At 48.0% G+C, this 15328-nt stretch overlaps 1 pseudogene; it reads left to right on the plus strand.

Annotated features, from left to right (window-relative positions):
* Positions 1-6853: 6853 nt before the first annotated feature.
* Positions 6854-14353, plus strand: LOC132537583 (small nuclear ribonucleoprotein G-like; annotated as a pseudogene).
* The last annotated feature ends 975 nt before the right edge of the window (positions 14354-15328 follow it).

Below are 15328 nucleotides of genomic sequence, written 5' to 3' on the forward strand. Positions count from 1 at the left end.
TGTGAGCCTCACCACCAGGTGCTGTCAGGTCTGGGCACTAGCAGAGGGTGCTGTGGACATGGAATGTACCTGGACAAGTCCACTCCGGGGACTCCTAAGCATGTCCTCTTTGGCCGAGTACACAAGTCTGGGGGGAGGGACCCCATATCTTCCTGGTTCACGTGGGAGAAGGGGACCTGTGAGATGTGCCCACTGTAGCTGGCTCTCAGAGATTTTATCAATTACCAACAAGAACAAGAGAACCAGAGCATCCCTCTGGCATACGTCCAAGATTAGATTCAGGACCTCGTGCTTGGAAGTCCAGGGCTTCATCCACGGCACTCCCCAGCTACTCAGAATGACTTTTTTTTTTTTTTTAAGGATTTTACTTATTTATTAATGAGAAAGATAGGAGGAAAGAGAGAAAGAACCAGGCATCACTCTGTTACATGTGCTGCCGGGGATCGAACTCAGGACCTCATGCTTAAGAGTCCAAAGCTTTATCCACTGTGCCACCTCCCGGACCACATCAGGCTGACTTTTTAAAAAACATATTTTTATTTACTTACTTGTTTGTTTGAAAGAGAGGGCGGCAGCACACAGAAAGAGAATGAGAGCAGAGCACTGCTCATTTCTGGCTCATGTTGATGCTGGGGATTGAACCTGGGACCTCAGAGCCTCAGACAGAGTTCTTTTTTTTTTTTTTTTTTTTTTGCAGAACCACTATGCTATCTCCCTGGCCCCACAAGCAGACTTTTTAAAGCATCTCCTGGATGAGAAGTGGCTGAAACCCCAACATGTCTGCAGGTTCAGTGCTTCTGAATTTTATAGGGGAGCCAGAGCAGGTAGGGGTTTGCTGGTGAGGCTTCTCATACTCAGCTCCCGCTTGGCAGCTGTCTCTGCTTTGTAAGCGAGGAAGGCAAAGTCCACCTTCCAGGCCTAATCTGAGTCTGAGGGCTGGAGACAGCCTGTGACCCAATGTTTTGGGACATCTATTTCTGACCCAACCAAGGTGGGAACAGGGCACCCTGCTTGTCGTCAGGAAGGCCCAGGGGGGACACTGCCAGAGAAACACTCAGATTCTGCTAGGAACAGGTTCTGCTCCTGCTCAGCCCTACAGCTGTGTGGCCCAACGGTGTCATGGCTGCTTGGCACTAGCCATTCTAGTGTTGTGTGACAAGGTCAGGCACGGCACTGGCCTTCCCCAGAGAGGCAGCACCAAACAGCCAGCACTGAGTAAGCCTTCACTGGCAGTCGTAACCCGTGGGCTGGGACACTGTCGCCACCTCACAGCTTCTCTGGGAGGTGAGATGAGTATCTGCAGGGATGTAGAAAGCGGGGGTCCCCCAGCCCACCCAGCTGCACACCTGCTTAGCACAGCTGACTTAAAATGCTAGATTTGATAATGAGGTTGTGAACACAAAAGAGACTCTGCTCCACTGCTGGTGGGAATGCAAACTGGTGCAGCCCCTTTTGGAAGACTGGATGGAGAGCCCTTAAACAAATAAAAATGACCAAATAATATTGCATCCGCCGATCACAACCTAACCAACGCAACGATTGCCACCTCAACATGCTTCACCTCAGACTGTGTCCAGAGACTTCACGTGTGGAATGACAACCCTTCAGCTTCCTTACTCGGGTGAGACCTTTCCTTTTATAGTACACTCTAATTTCCTCTCAGGTAGTTCACTTTCTAACAAAGTCCCATAACCTAGATATACACCAGTTTCTGTGAGAGAGAGCTTATGTGCACACATATCCATAAACTACTGCAAAATATATACCTGAAAGCAGAAGTACACTAGAGTTTGCAGTGAGTACCTCCCTAACACTTCCTCTCCACTATTCCAAGCTTGGGATCCATGATTGCTCAACAAATTGTTTGGCTTCGTATGTTAACTCTCTTTTCAATCACCAGGTTCCAGATGCCACCAGGATGCTGGCCAGGCTTCCCTGGATTGAAGACCCCACCAATGTGCCCTGGAGCTCTGCTTCCCCAGAGACACACCCTACTAGGGAAAGAGAGAGGCAGACTGGGAGTATGGACTGACCAGTCAACACCCATGTTCAGTGGGGAAGCAATTACAGAAGCCAGACCTTCTACCTTCTGCAACCCTCAACAACCCTGGGTCCATGCTCCCAGAGGGCTAGAGAATGGGAAAGCTATTATGGGAGGGGATGGGTTATGGAGATTGGGTGGTGGGAATTGTGTGGAGTTGTACCCCTCCTACCTTATGTTTTTGTTCATTAATCCTTTCTTAAATTAAAAATTAAAAATAAATAAATAAATAAATAAAATGGAATTACCTTATGACCCAGCAATCCCACTCTTGGGCATTTATCCAAAGGACACACAAACACTAAGTTGAAGGGATACGTGCTCCCCTATGTTGATAGCAGCAGTATTCACAATAGTCAGAGTGGAAGCAACCTAAATACCCATCATTAGATGACTGGTTAGAGAAGTTCTGGCATATATATCCCATGGAATACTACTCTGCAATCAAAAAAGATGATATTGTGCCCTTTGAGACAAAAATGGATGGAACTGGAGGTAATTATGCTTAGTGAAATAAGAGATGAGAGATATCTACCAAATGGTTTTATTCATGTGTAGAATCTAGAGATGTGATAGACAGGAACTTGCAAAAAACAAACAGAGCGGAGGGTAGATAGCATAATGGTTATGCAAATAGACTCTCATGCCTGAGGCTCCAAAGTCCCAGGTTCAATCATAACCATAAGCCAGAGCTGAACAAGTGCTCTGGTAAAAAAAAAAAAAACAGAAACAAACTCTTTCTAAGACTTGTGAGTACTACGGTGATTATCTTTGGTGCTTCTGCAAAAGCGTCTCCGGCTTGAGGCTTTGAGATCTCAGGTTCAGTCCCCAGCACCACCATCAGCTAGAGCTGGACTCTGGTCTTTCTTTCATATTAATTAATTAATTAATTAAAACAACACTTAAAAAATAATGGTGAGTATTAGTCAGAGGTAAGAGGGTGAGGTACAGAATTTTGGTGGTGGGTGTGGTGTCGAACTGGACCCTGTAATATTACAATCTTGTAACTCACTATTAATAAAAATAAAATAAAATGCTAGATTTGTGCAGCTAGGGAGGCAGCACAGTGGCTACTGTGTCAGATTTAAAAGTTCGATGTTCTGAGCTTGATTCTTGGTATCATATGTGCCTGAGTGATGCTCTGGTCCTCTCTCCTCATATTAATAAATAATATTTTTTTTTCTTTTTCTTTTTTCTTTTTATTTATTTTTTTAATTTTTTTGAAATTTTATTTATTTATTTTCCCTTTTGTTGTCATTGTAGTTATTGTTGTTGTTGTTACTGATGTCGTCGTTGTTAGATAGGACAGAGAGAAATGGAGAGAGGAGGGGAAGACAGAGAGGGGGAGAGAAAGATGGACACCTGCAGACCTGCTTCACCACCTGTGAAGCGACTCCCATGCAGGTGGAGAGCCGGGGACTCGAACCAGGATCCTTACGCTGGTCCTTGGGCTTTGCGCCACGTGCGCTTAACCCACTGCACTACTGCCCGACTCCCAATAAATAATACTTTTTAAAGACAAAAAAAAAAAATAGATTTGAGATACACATCAATTCTCAGCTCCACATTTGGTAGCTGACCTCATCTCTCCCTTTTTTTTTTTTTTTTTGCCCAGAGCCCTGTCATCTCTGGTTTATGGGACTGAATGTGGGACTTTGGAGCCTCAAGCATGAAAGGTTTGTTTTTACTAGAGAACTGTTCAGCTCAGCTCTAGTTTATGGTGGTGCAGATATGTGTGAGTGACTCTTGAATGTGTGTGTGTGTGTGTGTGTGTGTGTGAGAGAGAGAGAGAGAGAGAGAGAGAGAGAGAGAGAGAGATATCTGGTTGTGGTTCAGGAGGTGGCATAGTGGATAAAGCATTAGACTCTCAAGCATGAGGTCTTGAATCTGATCCCCAGCAACACATGTACTAGAGTGGAAACTGGTTCTTTCTCTGTCCTCCTATCTTTCTCATCAATCAATAAATAAAATTTTAAAAGAGAGAGAGAGGGAGCCGGGCGGTAGCTCAGCGGGTTAAGCGCATGTGGCACAAAAGAGAGAGAGAGAGAGATTGAGAGAGGTGGTCTATCCCCAGCTCAGGAGCCTCTGCAGACTGTTCCCCCTGGGATGGGGTACCTGGAGGCCTCCTTCCTACCCTTCCCTCCAGTCTCCCCCACCCCCAGCCTCCCCAGAGCCAGTCCTCAGGCTTGCACCGCCCACTACTCCACACCAAACCCAAATGGATTCAGAGTCCCTTCACACAAGGACGGGCCCACTGAGATGCTACCCAGCCAAAGAAGGACCCCAAGAGGACCTGGAGCAACCCTCACACCCAACGTTCCTGATGCACAGTGGTAGGGAGACAACATAGTGGTTCTACAAAAGACTCTCCAGCTTGAGGCTGAGATCCTAGGTTCAATCCCCAGCACCACCATCAGCTAGAGCTGAGCAGGACTCTGGTCTTTTTCTCTCTCACTCTTTTCCTCTCATATTAATTAATTAAAACATTTAAAAATAATGGTGAGTATTAGTCAGATGATAGAGAATCACGTTCGCTTGCTTGTTAGTCTCTTTCTGTCTGAGTCCGGGTCTTCTACATGCTGCTCCAGACAGCTCTTTCACTTAGATAAAGAGATAAACAGAGGAGTCTGGCGGTAGTGCAGCAGGTTAACTGCACGTGGCACAAAGTGCAAAGACTAGAGTAAGGATCCCGGTTCGAACCCCGGCTCCCCACCTACAGGGGACAGGGGGTCACTTCACAGGCAGTGAAGGAGGTCTGCAGGTGTCTATTTTTTTCTCCCCTCTCCCTGTCTTCCTCTCCTCTCTCCATTTCTCTCTGTCCTATCCAACATCAGTAACAACAACAATAATAACTACAACAGTAAATTCAGGGCAACAAAAGGGAAAGTAAATAATTTTTTTTTTAAAAAAAGAGAGAGAGAGAGAGACAAACAGAATGGAAATGATAGCACAGCACTGGAGCTTCCTCAGGTGCCATTAACACCTCCCTTGTGGTGCTAGGGTTTGAGCCTGGGGTGCCCATGGCAAGGCCGGCCCCCTTACCCTGTAAGCTATCTCTCCAGCCCCTCAAGGGAGATTCTTTCTGCCCAGGGGACTGATCTGCTCAGATTTTAAGGACAGGGACAGTCTGGGCATGCCAATGCACAAGGAGCTGGGATTCCAGTCTTCAATCATCCTTATTTTTAGTGCGGCAACAAGGGAATTGGATTACTATGTGAGCATCTCCTGGGGCCGAAACCTATCTGCTCACAGGGTGGAAGGTTATGCTGGGGGTGTTTTCCTTCCAGAATCTGTTATTTATTTCTTTTTTCTTTATTTTTTATTTTTAACCAGAGCATTACTCAGCTTTGGCATCTGGTGGTGCGGGAAATTGAACCTGGGACTTTCGGAGCCACAGGCATGAAGGTTTTTTTTGCATAACCATTGTGCTATCTACCCTGCCCCCATAATCTGTTTTAATTTTTTCCAAAGTGGGAGACAGGCATCCCCACCCCCAAATAAGTTAAAAAGGGGGGGGCAAGGTGGTGGCATACCTGGTTGAGCGCTCATGTTACAATGCACAGGGACCCAGGTTCCAGCCCCTGGTCCCCACCTGCAGGGGGAAAGCTTCATGAGTGGTGAATAAGGGCTGCAGGTGTCTCTCTGTCTCTCTCCCTGTCTATCACACCCTTCCCTCTCAATTTCTGGCTGTCTCTATCCAATATATAAATAAAGATAATTAAAAAAAAAAAGTTAAGGAGCTCAGACGGCAGCGGGTTAAACACACATGGCCCGAAACACAAGGATGGGCATAAGGATTCAGGTTTGAGATCCCAGCTCCCCACCTGCAGGGGGGCCGCTTCACAAGCCGTTAAGCAGGTCAGCAGGTGTCTATCTATCTCTCCCTCTCTCTGTCTTCCCCTCCCTCTTGATTTCTCTCTGCCCTATCCAACAACAATGACAGCAATAACAATAATAATAACAGCAACGATAAACAATAAGAGCAGCAAAAGGGAAAAAATAGCCTCCAGGAGCAATGGATTCATAATGCAGGCACCAAGCCCCAGCAATAACCCTGGAGGTAATAATAATAATAATTTTTAAAAACCCTCTAGAGATGCCAGCTTCGTAAGTTCTTCCACAGGCTAGATGGTAGAGCACCCACTAGAGTGCACATGTTACCATGCACAAGGACCTGAATTTCAGTCCCTGCTCCCCAACTGCAGGGGCGAGGCTCCACGAGCAACGAAGCAGGCCTGCAAGTGTCTCTCTCTCTCTTTCTGTTTCCTCCTCTGCTCTCAGTCCTATCAAAATTTTTTTTAAAAAAAAGGAGCGGTTATTCATACAGACACCAGAGTCCCAGCGATAGCCCTGCTGGATAAAAATAAAAATAAATAGTAAACTCCCCCACAGTACTTGTGTCTGGAAATAAAGCTAGCACCCAGAGTTTGATGATTGCGGCTTTTGAAAACCAAAGCCCAAATGACTTTTTCTCGATGTTGGTTTGCGGAGGGATCTGTTTGTATCACCTGGCCTCCTTTCCTGCCCCGCCCCCCTGCACACCTGCTCCCCGGGTGGGGGTTGGGGGTGCTGTTTTGTAATGTCATCTTTCCCTTAATAGCCCAGGAGGGGAGTGGGGGGAAGCTGGGCTTTCAGTTTGGAGCGCCACACCCCAGCCACCTCCTGGAGACTCCCTGCAACCGTCCTCCCTACGCCCCTTTCTGGGGTGCGGCTGTGCAGTCTCGGGGGTCAGGGAGCCTGGCTAGGTTCCCCCACCTACAAACACCCAGCGCATCCCCCCCACCCCCCACGCGGAGCCTCCTGGGCGCGAATATGCGAGGGCGGCTGGACTCAGCAGGCCCCGGGTGTGCGGGCTGGGAGCGCCCCCTACTGTCCGCCCCCACCCCCAGTCATTGCTTGACCTGGAGCGCCTCCTCCTGTTACCTTTCACCAGGGCCCAGCGGAGCCCTCGAACAAAACTCTGGGGGCTGGGGGCGGCGGGGAGCCTGGAGGGAAGGGGCTGTGGACATTCCTGGGAAGGGGAGTCTGCCAGGCCGGGCCCCTGAGCAGCTTTCCCCGGGAACAGAGAACAGAACCGCAAGAGCCTGCCCGTCCCCGCCCCCCATGCATGCGGTGGCTCTGAAGTGGACCCCAAGCTGGTGTCAGGAGAACCCCAAGCCTTGCTCCTCACTCCCCACTGACTCAGGGTTTCTGGATCAGTCTCAGCCCTAGACCTGGAGCTCTCTGCCATGCTCGGGGCCCATTGCTGAGGGAGGAGGTGCCGCCATGAGGTTGAGGGTGGAGGGAGTTGGGGAGCACTTGGACTCTTCCAGGCTTGACCTCTGTGCCCAACCTCCCCCCCCCCCCCCCCCGTAACCTGGGGACAGTGTTTGGTGAAGGTACCATAAGGAGAGACAGGCCTCTCAGCTGCTGCCTCCCCCCACTCCCAAACAGAACTCTGCTTCTTGCCAGTGTCTGTCTCAAACTTGGCGCTGCAGCCAGACCCCAGTCACTTCCCCCTCTTCCTTCTACCCATTCCCTTCCTGCTTCCCTTCTCCTCTGCCTCTCCCTCTTCTCCTCCTCCTGCTGCTGCTCCTCTCCTCCCCTTCTCCTGCTCCTCCTCTTAGTTCACCAGGCCCTTGGGTTGATGCCTGGTCTCCCTCCTTCTTGCTCACACCTTCCTCTTCCCTCTTTTCTCCCTCCTCTCTACTCCTCCCTTCCTCTCCTTTGTTCTCTCCTCCCTTTTTCCTCCTCCTTTCTGTTTCCTCTCTACTCCTCCCTTCTCCTCCCTGCTCCCTGGAGCAGCAGTAACTGGTCCCTGGAGTGGAGGGTGACATCTGAGTGTGTCTTGTCAACCATGTGGACCTTGGAGCCAGAAGCAGATGACCGAGCCAGACTGTAGCTCTATCCCCCACCTCTATTTGGGGAAACAAGCGCTGTGTGTTGGGGGGGACAGCTTCATCTGGGGGCTGCAGGCCAGGCTGGGCTCCTCGGGCCCTGCATCAGCTGGCTGTCCCTTGTCCCTTGTAAAATAGCCCTGTGGGGTCGTGACAGGTGGCAGGGGAAGGAGAGGCCCTGGCGGCCTTGGTGGCTGGGCTGATATCAGGCTGGGTGTGGGTGAGTCTGCAGGAGACCCCAGCACTGGGGAGGACTCCCCTTTCTTTTGTTGGATGGAGACAGAGGGGGCCGGGTGGTGGTGCACCTGGTTGAGCGCACATGTTGCAATGCACAGGGACCTGGCTTGAGCCCCCAGTTCCCACCTGCAGGAGGCAAGCTTTTCAGGTGGGGAAGCAGGGCTGCAGGTGTCTCTCTGTCTCTCTCCCTATCACCCCCTTCCCTCTCAATTTCTGGCTGTCTCTATCCAATAAATAAAGATAATACAAAAAAAAAAAAGAGAGAGGGAAATTGAGAAGGGAGTGGAAGACAGAGAGGGAAGAGAGACAGAGAAACACCTGCAGCCCTGCTTCACCACCTAAAAAACTTTCCCCCTGCAGGCGGGGAGCAGGAGCTCAAACTCAGATCCTTGTGCTTGGCACTGGGCCCACTGCCTCCCCACCTCCATCCCCACAACAAAAGTCTCTATACCAACTGGGAAACCCAGCTGGGAGGCAGGACACCTTCTGGCCCAGCACCCCAGAGCTAGGATGGGGAAATCTTTGAGGGGTGGGTATGGGAGAAAGAGCTAAAGAGCTAGACTTGCCACCACAAGGTCCCCAGTTCAATCCGCGGCATCACATGGCCAGCATACTGTTCTGGGTCTTCATCCCATCCCTGCAATCATAGCAGGAGACTGTGGTGTGTTCTCACACAGCTAGTGACCCACACCACTGCCCAGCCTGTGGAGACAGAGAAACCCAGGCTTGTCTCTCGTCTCACACCTCACAGGAGGCTCACTCCAGCTGAGCCAAAGGTCTAGAAGTAAAGATGAGGGCAGAAAGGACTGAGAATGGGCACTTGGGAGCAGCAGAACACAGAAGCCACGCTAGAACAGGTGACAGAACCCAGAAGTGACAGAGAGAAAGCAGGTGGGTAGGTTTGGCTCTGAGACAATACAAAAACATCTACACTGGGAGACAGCTCAGTGGGCAGAGCACAGGATTTGCAGCCCTGAGGCTCCAGATCCCATCCCCACAGCCTTACATGTTGGAGGCTTGCTCTGGCTTCTCTCCCCTTCTCCTGTGATCTAAGTAATAAAATACTATAGTGTATGTGTGTATGCACATGCTGGTATGTGTAACTAGTTTTGCACAAGCAAGATTTTAACACTTTTGGCTTACTCCCTTATACAGATGGACAGAAACAAAAGAGGGAGGAAAAACCATAACACCAGAGCTTCCTCTAGTCCTTTGGCGCTCCCGTGTGGTGCCAGAGTTTGAACGGGAGCAGCACACATGGCAAAGCACACACCCTACCTACCTAGGGAGCTGGCTGGCTGGCTGTCTCAGCTGTGTACACGTCTTGCAGCATTATAAAAACAAAAATCACGGGGGTTGGGCGGTAGTGCAGCGGGTTAAGCGCACGTGGCACAAAGTGCAAGGACCGGAGTAAGGATCCTGGTTCAAGCCCCAGGCTCCACACCTGCAGGGGAGTCGCTTCACAGGCAGTGAAGCAGTTCTGCAGGTGTCTCTCTTTCTCTTCCCCTGTCTTCCCCTCCTCTCTCCATTTCTCTCTGTTCTATCCAAAAATGACAAGATCAATAACAACAATAACTACAACAATAAAAAGGGCAACACAAGGGAAAATAAATATTTTTTTTTAAATCACATTTTTTAAAAAGTCAGTTCCCATCAGTCCAAAACAAATCGAGACAAATTAATCTCACTGTGAAGTGATCTGATTTCACACCCGTACTGAGAAAAGGCTTAGTTCAAACAACTTTGCAATGTAGTACTTTGCCTGAACATCTAGGCACTCAGAGCCGAGGGGCAGAGACATCCGAGACCATAATTGCCAGTCCTCTTAGTAATCCTACAGGACAAATGACCTAGTTTCAGCAACAAGTAAAAACAAAAAAGGCAAACATTCTTTTATAGATTAAAAAAAGGCACCAAAGACCTACAACCAAGTGCAAGCAGGAAAAAATGGATCTGGAATCATCAGAGAGAATCCAGCATTCCAGTAACATCCAGGGATGCTTATGAATGTCACTGCGTAGGAGGATGGTACTGGGGTGGTTCTGAATCTTTTTCATCCTGTTGAAGCTGAACATGAACCCACTGACTTGTCACAAAGGCTTTTTACAAAAAGGGGGCTGAGAATGCGACCACTTCTGCTTCTGTCCCTGGGCAGTTCCCATACGTCCTGATGGAACTGTGACATAATAGAAAGACCCTTGTGGGTGGTGGAAATAGCGCAAGTGTTATGCAGACAGGGGTGGGGAAGGACACAGCAGAATTTTGGTGGTGGGTGTGGTGTGAAACTAAACCCTGTGATCTTTTTTTTAAATGAAATATCAGTGAGGGCCAGCAAAATAGCTCACTTGGATAGTGTGCTGCTTTGTCATGTATGTGACCCAAGTTCGAGCCTGGCCCCCACCACACTGGAAGAAGTTTCAATGCTGTGGGCTCTTTTACTCTTTCTCTCTGCTTCTTTGTAAAAAATTTAAAAGGAAACATCAGTGATGAAAGCAGAATTGGGGGGTTGATGCCATGTAGTTATGCTGTAGATAAACGCTAATCGGGGTCTCAGTAGAACGCTACCCCACACAGTGAAGCTGTTTCTAGAACACCTCTGATTATTCTCTTCTTATGACCCAGAAGGCCAAAAGCAAGGTGAGATTTTCTTGTGACCACGGAAGTCTAGATTTTTCTCAAAGCCACCTCACTTGGGGGAGGCGAGCCCCCCAACCCCCACTCTGCCTAGGTCCTCCTCCGGGAGGGAGTTCTTAAACAAACCCTGTCAGTCTGCATCAGGGTACAGTCAGGCCTGGGGCCACTGCTGTCACCCAGGTTTCCCTCCTGGTCTCTCCCTCGCCACCCCCTTCCTCAAAGGACCTCACAGCCCATTCACACACAGTTCTGGGGGTCACATCTGGGGGTCAGCAGGCTCCTAGGGTTAATTGATGCGGTGTTTATGCCTTGACTGTGGACATAAATTTCCTTTCATTTCCTTTCAAACTAAGCTTTCATTTCATTTAATAATTTAATATTCATTTAATAATTTCATTTAATATTCATTTAATAATTTAATTTCATTTAATATCCATTTAATAATTAAATAAACTTTTCATGTCCGGTGTGGGAGTAGGCAGCATAATGATTATGCAAAGAGACTGTCATGCTTGAGGCTCCAAAGTCCCAGGTTCAATCCCCCATACCCCCATACCAGAGCAGTGTTCTGGTTAAAAAAAAAAAAAGAAAGAAAAAGAAAAAAGAAAAGAAAGTAAGACTGTGCAGTTCAAATTGTCCTTTTTCTTTTGCAACTCTGAGTTGTAATAAAAATAACCTTTCTTTACATCATACAGTCACAAAGACATTTTACCTGGAAACCAAATGAGTAATACAGGAGCCTTGACTATGACACACACACACACACACACACACACACACACACACACAGAGTCTGTTTTGATCTAAATCTTCAAGTGTCCAGGAGCTCAGTATCTACTCATGACTCTCCACCCACTGCCCCCAGATTCTCGTTTGCCCTCCTGTAATCACACCCCTCTCCTGTCAAGCCCTCCCAAATCTTCTCTCTTCTGAACTGTTAAGAATCACTGCCAAATACTACTGTGCAGCACAGCTCTCACAATCAGATCTCCTATTTCCCCCTGCCCTCCTACAAAAAAGCTACTTCAAATAAACAGCCAGAAATCGTCTTTCACATTCCCACACTGTACTCACATCCCAGCGCCCACACTCACCCAGTGGTATTCTGCTCTCCGATGAGCTACAAGCATTGCCGTCACAACCATTCTCTTTCAGACCCGTTACTGATTTGTTTTCCAGGCTCTCAAATAAGCCATAACTACTCCCCTGAAAGAACGAATACTGCCCAGATTTCTCTTGATATTTCTAGGAAGGAGAAATGGCAACGGAATTATCAAAATGACTTGAAGCGCTCAGTTCAAGGCTGTACAAAGCTGTTCAGAAGCAGGGATCTACACAATTACAGCGTCACCTGAGGGAGCCATTTCCAAATCAGTGTTCCTTCTTAATTCAGCTAACAGTTCTATATGGCTTTCCTTAAGAGGATTTCTTACACAATAATTGTTTATTTTGTGTATGCATCAGCATTCTGTAGATAAGTAAAGCCCCTCACTAGCAAATGTACAGAGAATACTTTGTGTAGAAGTGTCTAGAAATATTTCACTTTTGAATATTTTGCATTTAAACTTTATGGTTCTACTTTTCTTTTCCTTCCTTCCTTCCTTCCTTCATTTCTGTATTTCTTCCTTTCTTTTGATAAGACAGAGATAAATTGAAAGGGAAGGGATAGATTGGAAAAAAGTCACCTGCAGCACTGCTTTATCACCCATGAAGCTCCCCCCACTGTAGGTGGGGATCAGGGGCTTGAACCTGGGTCCTTGGGCACTATATTGCGTGCTCTGAACTAGGTGCACCACACCCTGGCCAATGGTCATCCTTGGGACAAAAGCTGAAGAGGGAGAAAGATGGATCATAGACCTACTTCTCAAAAGATAAAAATATTTCAAGTTTAAGGGAGCTGGCGGTGGAGCAGCAGGTTAAGTGCACGTGGCGCAAAGCTCAAGGACTGGCTAAAGGATCCCGGTTCGAGCCCCCGGCTCCCCACCTGCAGGGGGGTCGCTTCACAGGCGGTGAAGCAGGTCTGCAAGTGTCTTTCTCTCCCCCTCTGTCTTCCCCTCCTCTTTCCATTTCTCTCTGTCCTATCCAACAACAGTCACATCAATAACCACAATAATGTTAAACAACAAGGGCAACAAAAGGGAAAATAAATAACAAAATGTTTTAAAAATATGTATATTTCAAGTTTAAAAATAGGAGCTCTGGGCCCCGCGAGCTAGCTCACTGGGAAGGGCACCAGCATTGCCATGGGTGTGGCACAGCTTCAGACCCCACCACCACCTGCAGGTGCCATGTCAACAGAGGAAGCTGTGGTGCTGTGGTGCCTGCCTCACCTACCTACATGATAAGGAGTGGCCTGAGGTGGTGAAATTGTGCATGTTGAAGGCCCTGGTTCCCACTAACGTAAGGACACCCAGACTGACAGTTCTGTGCTTTCTTTCATTTGTTTGCACACTGTGATGAATGGCTGGTTAGTGGGGAGACTGAGGCAACTGGGGATTCTATAAGTGTGGAGCCATGAGTTCAAAGTGGACAGGGAACTCTGAAGACAAGTGAACTGAATGAGGAAGGTCGAGCCAGCCCATGCTCATGGCGCTTCCTGCCTATCCTGTGAAAAGCTCCTTGGGGGAGCTTCACCCATTCTCCAACAAATGCTGGGCTTCACCGTCTTTGGACACCTAGGGTTTGCCTATTTCCCCTAGAACCAGGTTACCTTGATTAAGCAATGGTTCCCCCCAACCCCACGCAATCTGACACCCTTTCATTACACTGAAATTAAATTCCCAAGCAATATCTACTTACCTGTGTACAAACACAACTTGGAGAAAAACTAAGTTAAATCTGCACTGCGAAATGAAATCTACATGTAAATATAATAAGGTGCATATTGAGCAACTGGGCAAACAGCTTAGCTGGTAGAGTACAGAACTTACATGCCTGAGGTTCCTAACTCAGCCTCCAGCTCACATGTACAAGAGTGGTACTCTGGCTCCTCTCTCTCTCTCTCTCTCTCCATATTTATATTTATATATATATTTAAAATTATATATATATATATATATATGACCATAGAGACAGAAATTGGGGGGGGAGATAGAGGAGAGACCTGCAGACTGCTTCACCACTCACAAAACATCCCCCCTGCAGGTGGAAACTGGGGGCTTGAACCTGGGACCTTGCAGGTTGTAACATGTGCACTCAACAGGGTGTGCCGCAACCCAGCCCCCACTGGCTTCTCTCACATGTCACAACAACAAAACACAGAGACACTAAGAGCAAAGCTTGCCCTCCTGAGTTGAAAAAATTTACGGACAAGAAGTTATCATTGCTGAAAGTACATGGTGGCAGACACATCCCAGGAATGCTACAGGGATATGATGTCTTCATGAGTCCTGTGACAGATGACAGTGTAGAGATGGTAGACAGGGGGCCACAGGACAGTGTTGGGTGGGTGGTGATCTGAGGGTAGAACATCATGTTAGAAGCCTTGGGACAAGTACAATGGCTGTATTCAACAGGGAAGTCAGATGCTTGCACTCGTCCCCTCCACAGCAGCTTTTTACGATGACATCAAAACTGAGTTGTAGGGGCCGGGTGGTGGCGCACCTGGTTGAGTGCACTGGTTACAGTGCAGAAGGATCTGGGTTCGAGCCCCCAGTCCCCACCTGCAGGGGGAAAGCTTTGCAAGTGGTGAAGCAGGGCTGCAGGTGTCTCTCTGTCTCACTCCCTCTCTGTCTCCCCCTTCCCTCTCAGTTTCTGGCTGTCTCTATCCAATAAACAAGAAGAAGAAAAAAAAGGAATAAAAACTGAGTTGTAGGAGCTGGGCAGTGGCACACCCAGGTAAGCACACATATTATCACACACAAGGACCCAGGTTCAATCCCCTGCTCCCCAACTGCATCATGGATGTTTCACTAGCAGGAAAGCAAGTACTACAGGTGTCTCTCTGCATTTCTATTTCCTCCTCCCCTCTCAATTTATCCAGTAAAAAAACACTGGCCCCTAGGACTGGGTCAGTTTGACCCAGTGGGGGTACACTGAAGATATTACCTAGGCAGAGACCCCAGAAAGAATTGTGCCTTAAGTCTATATGACTTTGCAGCAGATAGCCTATCAGAAAACCTCATCCTAGTATAGCCTCAGTATGTGTGTATATATATAGTTTAAGTGGGGGAACAGCATAATGGTTATGCAAAGAGACTTTCATGCCTGAGGCTCTGAAGTCCCAGGTTCAATCCCCAACACCACCATAAGCCAGAGTTGAGCAGTGCTCTGGTTTAAAAAAAAAAAAAAGGTTGATCTTGGGCACCTGGTTGAGCATACATGTTATAGTGCTCAAGGACCTGGGTTCAAGCCCCCAGTCCCCACCTGCAAGGAGAAAGCTTTGCAAGTGGTGAAGCTGGGCTGCAGGTGTCTCTCTCTCCTCCTATCACCTCCTTCCCTCTCAATTTCTGGCTGTCTCTATCCAATAAATAAAGATAAAAATTTTAAAGTTTAACATAGTTCAGTAAGAAAATGTAAACAGCCTTGTATTTCAATCATT

The sequence above is a fragment of the Erinaceus europaeus genome, chromosome 3 (assembly GCF_950295315.1).
Source record: "Erinaceus europaeus chromosome 3, mEriEur2.1, whole genome shotgun sequence".
In the NCBI taxonomy this organism is placed as follows: domain Eukaryota; kingdom Metazoa; phylum Chordata; class Mammalia; order Eulipotyphla; family Erinaceidae; genus Erinaceus; species Erinaceus europaeus.